At 39.0% G+C, this 11,458-nt stretch overlaps 1 pseudogene; it reads left to right on the forward strand.

Moving 5' to 3' along the window:
* Positions 1 to 6,424: 6,424 nt before the first annotated feature.
* On the forward strand, positions 6,425 to 7,071 carry LOC105888358 (annotated as a pseudogene).
* Positions 7,072 to 11,458: the final 4,387 nt, after the last annotated feature.

Consider the following 11,458-nt stretch of genomic DNA (forward strand, 5'->3'; position numbering starts at 1 on the left):
TTTCCAAATTGGCTCATATGCCAGTACAGGTGTGGCATGGATTTAATCCAAAATTCATCTTTGGAGGATAGTTTTCTGCTTTTGGAGATTTCAAGACCCTTATAATAGGAGTCTTAATATTATTGAGTACTTGCCTTCTCCTCCCATGCCTAGTGCCAGTATTACTCCAGATGGTGAAAAACCTAGTGAATTCAGCTGTATCTCAAAGAGGCCCAAGTGAAGTGTATTACATGCACCACCAACAAACTGTGGCACAGGTTGATGGAGATGATGATGAGACTCCATAACAACTTGTTTTGAGTCTCAAAGGGTGGAATGAGGTGTGAAAAGTAAAAAACAGTTCAAGAGAGTGTGCCCTGCCCACCCTGTGTAGGCCTCAGCCAAGCCACAGGCGTTTTCATTGTCTGCGTGTTTCTCCCCTGACATACTTGGGGCCCAGACTGTAATCTATGATGTTATGTCTCGTTCTTTATTTTATGACCCTCACTCTCTGTCTTATGACCCTCACGTGCACTCCCACCCTGAAAAGTGGATAAAAGAGAGGCATGGGTTTGAGTCAGGGGGCTCGGTTTTGGGAAACATGCTGGTGTTCCAAGTACCCCCCGCTGAATAAACCTGCTTCCTCTAATCAACTGGTGCCTGGAGTCTTCTGTCTGCGTCGGTTTCCTGCTACACTGCACCTTTGGGTTGCTTTGTTCTTATTTTTCTAGATCCCCAATGTGTGACATTAGGTCATTAATTTGTGATATTTCTGTCTTTTAAATGGAAGTATTTAGTGCTATAAACTTCTCTCTTAGCTCTGCTTTTAACTTACCCCAGAGATTTTGTTAGTTCATCTTTTAATTAAGAAAAACTTTTAAAATTTTTCACCTTCATTTCATTGTTGATCTCAAAGATAATTTAGTATCGTGCCATTTAATTTTCATGTATTTTGTATTGTTTTGAAAGTTTTTCTTGGAATTGAATTCTAACTTTATTCCACTGTGGTCTGAGATTACTCATAATATTATTTTGATTTTTATCATTTTTTTGATACTTGTTTAGTGGCCTAAAATGTGAACTATGTTGGATAATGTCCCATGTACCTATGAGAAGAACATAAATTCTATAGTTTAGGAGTAGACTATTTTGTAAATGTCTGTTAAGTCTACTTATTCTAGACTCCTGTTTTATTCAATGTTTCTTTGCTGTCCAATTTTGTCATTGGAGTGTTGAAGTCCCCCACTATTAATATGTTGTTTGTTTCAGTTTTAGGTCAAGTGGTATTTGTTTTATGAATCTAGGACTCTGGTGTCAGCTGCATATATATTTAGGATTGTTATATCTAATTGTTGAATTGATCCCTATATCACTATATAGTGGCTATCTTTGTCTTTTTTTTTTTTTACAGTTATTGATTTAAAATTTGTTTATCAGATATAAGCATAGCTATTCCTACTTATTTTTTTTTCTGAAACAAAGTCTCACTCAGTCACCCTGTGTAGGTGCTGTGCCATGATAGCTTTAGCAACCTCAAAGTCTTGCACTTGAGCAATCCTCCTGCCTCAGGCTCCTGAGTATCTGGGATTATAGGCACTCACCACAATTCCTGACTAATTTTTTTATTTTTGAGTGACAGGGTCTCACTTTTGCTCTGGCAGGTCTCAAAGCCCTGAGCTCATGCAATCCACCCACTTTGGCCACCCAGAGTTTTAAGATTACTGGTGTGAGCTACCACACCTGACCTCCTAGTCACTTTTGATTTCCATTAGCATGGGATATTTTGGCTCATGCTTTCACCTTGAGTTTATGAGAATGTTCATGAGTTAAACGGTTTTCTTAGAGACATTGGATATTAGAGTTGTGTTTTTTTTTTTTTTTTTGGAGACAGAGTCTCACTATGTCACCCTTGGTAGAGGGCCTTGGCATCACAGCTCACAGCAACCTCAACCTCTTGGACTTAAGCAATTTTCTTGCCTCAGCCTCCCAAGTAGTTTGGAGTACAGGCATGCACCACAATTCCTGGCTATTTTTTTGTTGTAGTTGTCATTGTTGTTTAGCTGGCCACGGCCGGGTTCAAACTCATCAGCATTGGTATATGTGGCTGGTGCCATAACCACTGTGCTATGGGGCTGAGCCTAGGATTGTGTTTTTTTAATCCATTCCACCAGTCTGTATCGTAGTCATCACAGTGAAACCTGTCCTTTTCCCTTGATCTGGCTTGCTGAAAGATCAACTCACAATTATGGTAGATTAATAAGAGAAAGGTTTATTTCCAAATACCAAGCTCATGAGGTAATCACAGAATGAGTATCCAAAGTCTCAGTGATGGTCAGTGACTTTTAAAGATGCCTTCTAAAAGGGAGGGGGGAGAGAAACTGCAAAGTATACATGTAGCAAGTAGTGGTTGCTGGGGGCAGAGTGTAGATGAGTGGAAACAAATTGATTTGTTAATTAACCTGAAAGATGGGTTGTGCTTCCAATGACCTTGGAGCCAGGTCTATTAGTATGTGATAAAGAGGCCAGCAGTCTTTTCTGAGTCTATATCAGGTTACTTGGGTTTTATAAAGGAGCGGCCAGGGTTTTGTTATCATGAATAGCCTTTAAATTAAAATTTTTTTTTATACCAAGGAATAATATTCTAGGGTGCAATTTCCTTAGCTCCTTCATCCCCTGGTCTGGAAATTTCCTAGAAGTTTCACACATTAAGAGCTGAGTCGGTAAATGTGGAGAGAGAGAGCAGATTAGTAATATGATGTTTCAAGGAAACAGAAGAATATAAATCAGGGTCAGTGCCTGTCACTCAGTGGGTAGGGCACTAGCCACATACACCAAGGCTGGTGTGTTGAAACCCAGCCTGGGCCAGTTAAGGCAACAATGACAACTATAACAACAACAACAACAAAAAATAGCTGGGCGTTGTGGCAGGTGCCTGTAGGTGAAGCAAGAGAATCTTTTTTTTTTTTCTTTTTTCTTTTTTGAGATAGAGCCTCAAGCTGTCCCCCTGGGTAGAGTGCCGTTGCATCACAGCTCACATCAACCTCCAACTCCTGGGCTCAAGCGAGTCTCCTGCCTGTGCCTCCCAAGTAACTGGGACCACAGGCACCCGCCACAACACCCGGCTATTTTTTGGTTGCCACCGTCGTTGTTGTTTGGTGGGTCTGGGCTGGATTCAAACCCGCCACCTTAGGTGTATGTGGCTGGCACCTTAGCCACTTGAGCCACAGGTGCCCAGCTGAAGCAAGAGAATCTTGAACCTTAAGATTGAACCTTAAGCCCAAGAATTTGAGGTTTCTGTGAGCTGTGATGCCACAGCAGTCTCCCCAGGGGGATAGCTTGAGACTCCAATAACAGCACAAGCTCTTCTTTGTTGAGCTATCAAAGCATCCAGGATGTGGTGATTTTGAATTCTAACAGATGCCAGGCTGTTAACCTCTGCTGGAAGTGTTCCCAATGCCTACGTAGTGATATTGAGCTCTTGTTCTATTACCATGGAGAGATTTTTGATTGCTCTTTCAATTTTCTTAAGTTCCAAAAGCTGGATAAAGGATCTTGAGCATTGAAAAGAACTTTGAGTTATGATATACAAGGGGATTTCAGATAATCTTTTACATTTTGTATGTTTATAAGGTGCAACCTTATGAACAACAGAGCCCAAGTTTGTAATTTGACTGGCATTTAAAGTGAAGTACTTGCTTACAGAGGGTGTCAGATAACCCTCCAAGGGTTGAGTACTGCTGATCTAGATGTTGGCATAAGCAGCAATCAGGTTGATTAGTTAGTGTGGCCAGGGTTTGAAAGATTAGTTAGTGTGGCCTGGTTTAAAGGGGTGCCAGTCTGCGCTTGACCTGCTGAAGAAATAGTAAGGGTTAGCAAGAGTAAGTCATGGTTTGAAAGAAGAGTCATAGTGGAAGATAAAAAGAAAAGAGAGGGGGCAGCACCTGTAATAAATAAATAAAAATAAAATTAAAAAAAAGTGTTTTAAAGGGCGCCTGTTGCTCAGTGAGCATGGCGCCAGCCCCATATACTGAGGGTGGCAGGTTCAAACCCGGCCCAGCCGAACTGCAACCAAAAAATAGCCAGGCGTTGTGGTGGGTGCCTATAGTGCCAGGTACTCGGGAGGCTGAGGCAAGAGAATCGTTGAACCCCAGGATGTGGAGGTTGCTGTGAACTGTGACACAAGGGCACTCTACCAAGGGCAATAATGTGAGACTATGTCTCTACAAAAAAAAAAGAAAAGAAAAGAAAAGTGTTTTAAAGAGTGTTTAATAGCCCCTGACTATTGCAGGTTTTTAAGGCAAGGAATAAAGATTTATTTATTTATTTCTTAGCTGTTTTTGTCAGGTGCTGGGTTTGAAACCACCACCTCTGGCATATGGGATCGGTAACCTACCCTTTTGACCCACATGTGCCACCCGGGAATATAGATTTAAATGAGGTTTCTTGATCCACAATCTTGGGAATAGTTGTCTATTTTGTGAAGTCGTCTGCTTCAGGGGCCTGGGGATTAGCCCTGGAAATCCTTACTTCCAAGTGACCTGTAGGAGTCGTCCTCCCACTGTCTCAGCGTATTCTGGCAAGGCTCATGTGAATCCAGGAGGGCTTTTCCTTTACTTTCATGGCAGTATAGGTGGTCAGTGGTATTTCATAAGGGCCTTCCCAGTGGGGTGACCCTGCATGTTACTTCTAAAATCTTTGATGTTTATGTGATCTCTTGGTCAAACAGGATGACAAGGCCTGTCAGCTGGGGGAGGCCATGCTCTATTCACCTGTTGATGATATGCTTCAAGCATATTAGTTAGCATCTCTAGGTAGCTACTTGTCGTATAAAATTAATTGTTCCTTTTAATCCTCACAGTGTTCAATGAGTACAAAAATAGGTTTATAAATGCCAGGTAGGCATGGTATAAGAGAATACTGTGTTTTTTTTTTTTAAAAAAGGGGTTAATCCATGACTTCTAATTGGGGTATTTCAGACTGTATGAGGGCCATGGGTAATGTTTTTGACTATTTAAGTTCAGTATCTTGACAGACTTTTTCAAAATTATTTTTATTTTTAGATTTTTACATTTTACTTTCCCTGATTGGGGATGGCATGGGTATACAATTTAAATAAGTATCCTAGAGTCTTTGTAAGCAAGTGTTTTAAAATGAGTCCCCTGATTTGACTCAGTCTAGACAGGAATATTAAAACATGAGATAATCTCAATTACTAATTTTTAAACCACTCTTGTAGTACCAGCATATGTAGTTAAACAACATTTAGTCTATTCTTGAAACAATAAACAACAACGAGAAAAGCTTAAAGTGGAAGTAAATCTGTAAAATGAATTTGTAGTGTCAGAAAGGCAATGCTGGTCTTTGGGGGCTCCCTAAAGAGTATGGGCCTCTTCCAGAGATTTGGTGAGTATTACAAATAGTACACTGGGAAATAATTTGGTCAGAGACTTTATAGATCCTAGAGCAGTGGTTCTCAACCTTCCTAATGCTGTGGCCCTTTATACTGTTCCTATGGGTCGCGACCCACAGGTTGAGAACTGCTGTCTTAGGGCACTATCAAGTGTACTTATATATATAATTTTTTCTTGATCGTCCCCCATTTGCACATAATCTCTCATAGGAAGAGAGATAAGTGCAACTCAAAGACTTAAAAGGGAACTAGGGAGTCTGCCCAGTTTAATCTGCAACTTACCTTTCAGGATAAACTCAACGGTTTTTACTAAGAATTTTTACTAGTTGACTTCTAATATTACCATTTTTTAAAAATATTCAGACTCAATTTTTTTTTTCAGATTTAATTTTTGAACTATTTATTTTACTGTTTTAAGAAATCACGAGCTGTGGCAGGCCGGCCAATGATGGGCAGGGCGTCATAGGAAGAGGGGACTGGGATGGGCTAGCAGGGCAGAGAGCCGGGTTAGGCCTGTCGCGCCACCCACGGGTCAGGGAAAAGTCGACTGCGCTGCACCTTCCAGGTTTCAGGGAGGCCGGTGCACCCCCGGCGCCAGCGCGCTCTCCTGCCACGTCGGAGCCTGTGCCAGCGACCGGCTGTGGGGGCCCAGGCTGGGACTCGGATCCCGCCTGTGCGGGGGGAGGTCATTGCCTCCCCTTCCAAGAGTTTTCTTGGAGGCTTTTTCGGTCCAATTTGCGAGATTGATATTGTCCTTCATGATGGAGAAACCAGGAAAATGGCAGAAATGAAAACTGAAGATGGCAAAGTGGAAAAACACTGTGTCTTCTAGGATGGAGAATCTGTTCAGGGAAGGTAAACGTAGCCTTTTAGCAACCTGGAAAGAAGCTAGAGCACCAGGGAATTAGAATTGAATTTGTAGGTCAAATTGAACTTTTCAATGACAAGAGTAATACTCATGAATTTGTAAACCTAGTGAAAGAACCAGCCCTACCTGGAGAACTGACTCAGAGCACAAGTTAGGATTTTGCATTTATGCAAGTTGAAAAGCCATCAGAATCTTACATGGGTGCCAATGTCTGCTTGAGGTATTTTCTTAAAGTGACAATAGTAAGAAGACTGACAGATTTGGTAAAAGAATATGATCTTATTATTCACCAGCTTGCCACCTATTCAGATGTTAAATTCTATCAAGATGGAAGTGGGCATTGAAGATTGTCCACATAGAGAATTTGAATATAATAAATCAAAGTATCATTTAAAGGATGTGATTGTTAGAAAAATTTACTTTTTATTAGTAAGAATAAAAATATAACATATGGAGTTACAACTGATCAAAATAGAGATAACAGGAATTGGACCCAGTACCACAATGGAAACAGAAACAATTGCCAAATGTGAAATAAAGGATGGTGCACCAGTGAAAGGGGAATCAATTCCAGTAAGACTATTTTTAGCAGGGTATGACCCAATTCCAACAAGGAGAGATGTGAACAAAAAGTTTTCAGTAAGATACTTTTTGAATTTAGTGCTTGTTGATGAGGAAGACAGAAGGTACTTCAAGCAGCAGGAGATCGTTTTATGGAGAAAAGCTCCTGAAAAACTAAGGAAACAGTACAAACTTTGACTAGAGATTTGAATCTCCAGAATCACAAGCATCTGCTGAACAGCCTGAAATGTGAACTGAATACGAGAAAAGAAGAAAAACAAAAACCTCCTGTAACCATGGAGATTAAGTCCCACAGGTTAAAGATGGTTGCAGCACATGGGGTGGGGGCTGGGGGGTGAGGGAAAGGCCCAAACTCCACATATATTAGTCTTCCTTTATGTTACAGTGCTGCATTTATTTTATGATGTGACAAAATGTTCTTCATGTATATACATTTTCAAAAGTGCTTTCTTTGGAACACTGGAATTGTCTTAAGCTGCCTTTTTTTTTTTACTGCACACTTTGATTTAATTATAAGCACTCAGATATGCATCAGCATAAATATTAAAGATTTTCATGTGAGTAGGCTGGTATGTATAATTTTGTTTTTTTTCCTGCAGAAAGTTAATTAGAAATCCTTTTCTTCTCCCTTTTAATGCTAATGATTACCTCTTATTCTCTACCTGCAAAAATTTAAGCATTTTGTGTTCAAATGAAATTAGAATATCTGAGTAGCCCTTACATCCTGCAAAGATTTAAAACATGGGATCTCAATATTTTGAGAACTACATTTGTTTTTACACGTGTTTAAGAAATGCATACAGAGGCTCGGCACCTGTGGCTCAAGCGGCTAAGGCGCCAGCCACATACACCTAAGGTGGCAGGTTTGAATCCCCAGCCCGGGCCCGCCAAACAGCAATGAAGGCTGCAACCAAAAAATGGCCAGGCGTTGTGGTGGGCGCCTGTAGTCCCAGCTACTTGGTAGGCGGAGGCAGGAGACTCACTTGAGCCCAGGAGTTGGAGGTTGCTGTGAGGGTGATGCCATGGCACTCTACCCAGGGGGATAGTTTGAGGCTCCGTCTCAAAAAAAAAAAAGAAAGAAAGAAATGCATACAGAGCATCTCACTGTGGGTGCTCCTGAGTACCATACCATGGCTTCCTGAATTTTGCCCTTTTTGAAGTCTTTTGTGGCATGATTATTAATTTTTTCCTGAAAAGATTATGTGGCATGTCATTGTGTCTGCCTTTTTATTTATTTATCTTTGGAATATGAAATCACTGTTTTGCTACTGTATGTTTTCTGCAATGTGGAGTTGACTTCTGTTGGCATTTTGGAATTTGTTAGAATTATTTAATTTTTCTAAAAGTACTTTGAAACACACATAAATATTTCAACTTAAGGAATCTTTTTGCCATGGGAATGCAAACATTTTCTTAACTTCACAAATTTATTTTTTACTTTTCCGGAGAAAATTTGGTGCTAGTGGACTCAGGAGGACCTGTAGAGCATGTCCAATTATTAGATCTGGACAATGTCATCTTTATGAAACTGAAAATTTGGCTAATTCGAACTCACGTTTAAACTTCATCGAGTCTTTTAATTTTTTAAGCACTAAATTCAAGTCGTTTCTTTAACGTCTCTAAAAAAGGTTGCAATCATGTGTTCATGTGCATGGAGTCTGATCTCAGATACACTAAATGTGGCGTATAGAAAACAAAATGAAGCCTGCTGTATGGAAACTACTTCAACGTATGGTTCATTGGTTTTTGTACCAATATTTTTTATACACTTCAGTACAAGTCTTGTTGGTTAATCTTACTTTATGAGTAAGCTAAATAATCCAAATTATATTTCTTTAATCTTGTTTTACTACTATGGCATTTTGATAAATTGGTCGGTAACCAACTTCTTTACTGGCAAAAACTTCTACGTACCATGTGCTGGAGCATCTCCTTTCAATGTGGGTATCTATGAATGGTAATGTTTTCCTTCATGCAGGTGCCTATTCAGAGATGTAAAATTTTAAATTGCCGAATATTTTCATGGTCACTTGCATGTAGTAATCTAGGAAATATTCAAATAGATTTTGAAAACCAATTGTATTTAACCAGCCTCAAACTGTGCAACATGATGTATAATAAAGAATTTGAAAAGAAATCACCAGCTAGACAAGAACCTTTAATAGGGTTTAATATAACTATCAATTTTAATTATATTTTAGACTTATTTTGATTTCTGTTACTATTTAAGACAGGATTCAAATTTTTGTTTTTGTTTTTTTCAAAAAACTCAGAAATCAAAAACACAAATCTATGGTAGCGTGGATTCTGAGAGAGAATTTGCCCAAAGGCTGCAGTTGGATGGAGAGAGTGACCGGGTTCAGCAGGTATCTTACCTGGACTTTTGGTGTGTAGCTCTCTGTTTCTGGAAGTCTTTGGATGTTCTATTTCAGAATCTACGTTTAATAAAAATTAAATTTAACAGAGTTCAACTAAGCAAAAAGTATTTCACAGGTTAGGAATACCCACGGACATGTTAGTTTTCTAGTTAGAGTTCTGAAAGTTTGCTTTTAGTCTCATGGCATTTAACCTCTAAAGTCATCAGAAATTTGATCTGAGAGAACTTGCCTGTCTTTTTTTTTTTTTATTATTATTTTTCTTTCTTTCTTTCTTTTTTTGTTGGGACAGAGTCTCATTATGTAGCACTCGGTAGAGTGCTGTGGCATTACAGCAACTCTTGAACTTAAGTGATTCTCTTGCCTCAGCCTCCTGAGTAGCTGGAACTATAGGTGCCCACCACAATGCCTGGCTATTTTTTTGTTGCAGTTGTCATTATTGTTTGACAGGCTCAGGCTGGGTTTCAACCCGCCAGCCCCTGTGTATGTGGCTGGTGCCCTACCCACCGAGCTTTTCCTATTTTTCTTGAAGGACAAACTTTGGATTTAGTTAGTTATAAAAATACTTTCTGAGATGAATTCAAGTTATTATTGACGATATATACTAAGACAGACCAATATTTTATAATACTGAAACATATATATATAAATATAATTCACAGAAAATAAACTACCATTTTCTATTTGACAATATTTCTCATACATTTAAAAATAATTCCAATATGTCTTTCTCAGACTTTCACTGGTCTTAATATTTTAAAAAGATTAAAATTAGAGTTTAGATTTTGGAAGGTTTCTCAATTATTAACATTTTAAAACATTTGTTCAAACAGGATTACAAGCAAAAGATCCCAAAGGCAATACATAGTCAACTGGATCACATGAAAATTCCTTCACAAATTTTCTTTTATGAACCTTCTTCAATCTGGTATAGATAATTTACAAATATTCTAAACTTTTTGGTTTTCTCTGCCTTTCATTTTCTTAAATAACCATTCTGTTTCAGGCCACAATTCACTGCACAGGATTCTTTTCTTAAACAATGCCATTTTCCTTTCTGTTTTATTTTTTCTTACTCTTAAAAAAAATCACTATTCACAGAATAGGATCACAGTTTACTATAAAGTTAATTATTTACTTGGCTAAACTGATAATTAGAAGGTTTAAAAGATGAGAATATACTTTTTTTGACAAATATTCAGTTTCCCAAGCAATCTAAATAATCAAATTATTACATTTCACAAATGAGAGAGATTTTGTGGAATATAACACTGATCCAGTTTTTGCTACATAGGGCTGGACAGGGACCTCCCCCCCTCCTTTTATGGGTGTGGCACAAAGAGGCTGCCCTTTCCAGGCAACATCCCTGGACTCTAGTAAGGTTATGAACAAAGTAGCCTGCAACACTTCTGGACAGTTCTATCTTGAGTAGGGAGCATACACCCCAATCCTAACAGCCTTGCCACAGAAAAGGGACTTCATTTATTTATTTACTAATACATTCATTAAGTTTGTAAAGGTGTTTTTCATCTAACAAGTTTTGGCTAAAATTTCACTTAAGGTGAATATTTACCCCTAGACAAAGGTCTCACACAGGACACCTCTGACTATGGTCTCCTCTTCCCTGTGTGAAGTTCTGGTGCTCTCCACTCTCTCTTCGTGCCCCTCTGTCCAGCAATATCTTACTTTATCACTGATCTGTGGCCCATGGCCTCACTTTTTGAATCTCCAAGACCAAGGAACCACTGAAGAAGAACTTCTAGTAACAACATGATTTTAAGCTTTTAAGTTACTAAAAAATGCTGAAACCACAACATAGGCATCATTTCTGATGTCTTTTCCTTGTCCCCCTAAGTTTCACATGGTCATGTGGCATCGAAGATCGCCACAAAGGACAGGACCTATGTTCTTTACCAGGTGCCGAGTTTAAGATAGAAAACAGGAAACTGGAACATCAAGTTTCTCTCAGACTATCCAGGGGGCAAAGTTGGAGCAGGGAAAAAGGGGCCACATGGGTGAGACTGTGCCCTGTAGTTGCTGGCCTAAGTATGGGAATATGTCTCTTGGGCCTCACTACAGACCACAGACCTTTGTAGACCTTAGTATACAAACAGGAACATAAGTTTACAGTTGAATCTAGCAAATTTAGGAATATTACAGAGGTAGCAGTTTTACAATCTTTGGACACTTGCACTTGAATAACAGGTGTAAAGCTAATTTTATCTGTTTTTTTTTTTTTTTTTT

Source organism: Otolemur garnettii, unplaced genomic scaffold (genome assembly GCF_000181295.1).
Source record: "Otolemur garnettii isolate 467f Iridium unplaced genomic scaffold, OtoGar3 scaffold00301, whole genome shotgun sequence".
NCBI classification, from domain to species: Eukaryota; Metazoa; Chordata; class Mammalia; order Primates; family Galagidae; genus Otolemur; species Otolemur garnettii.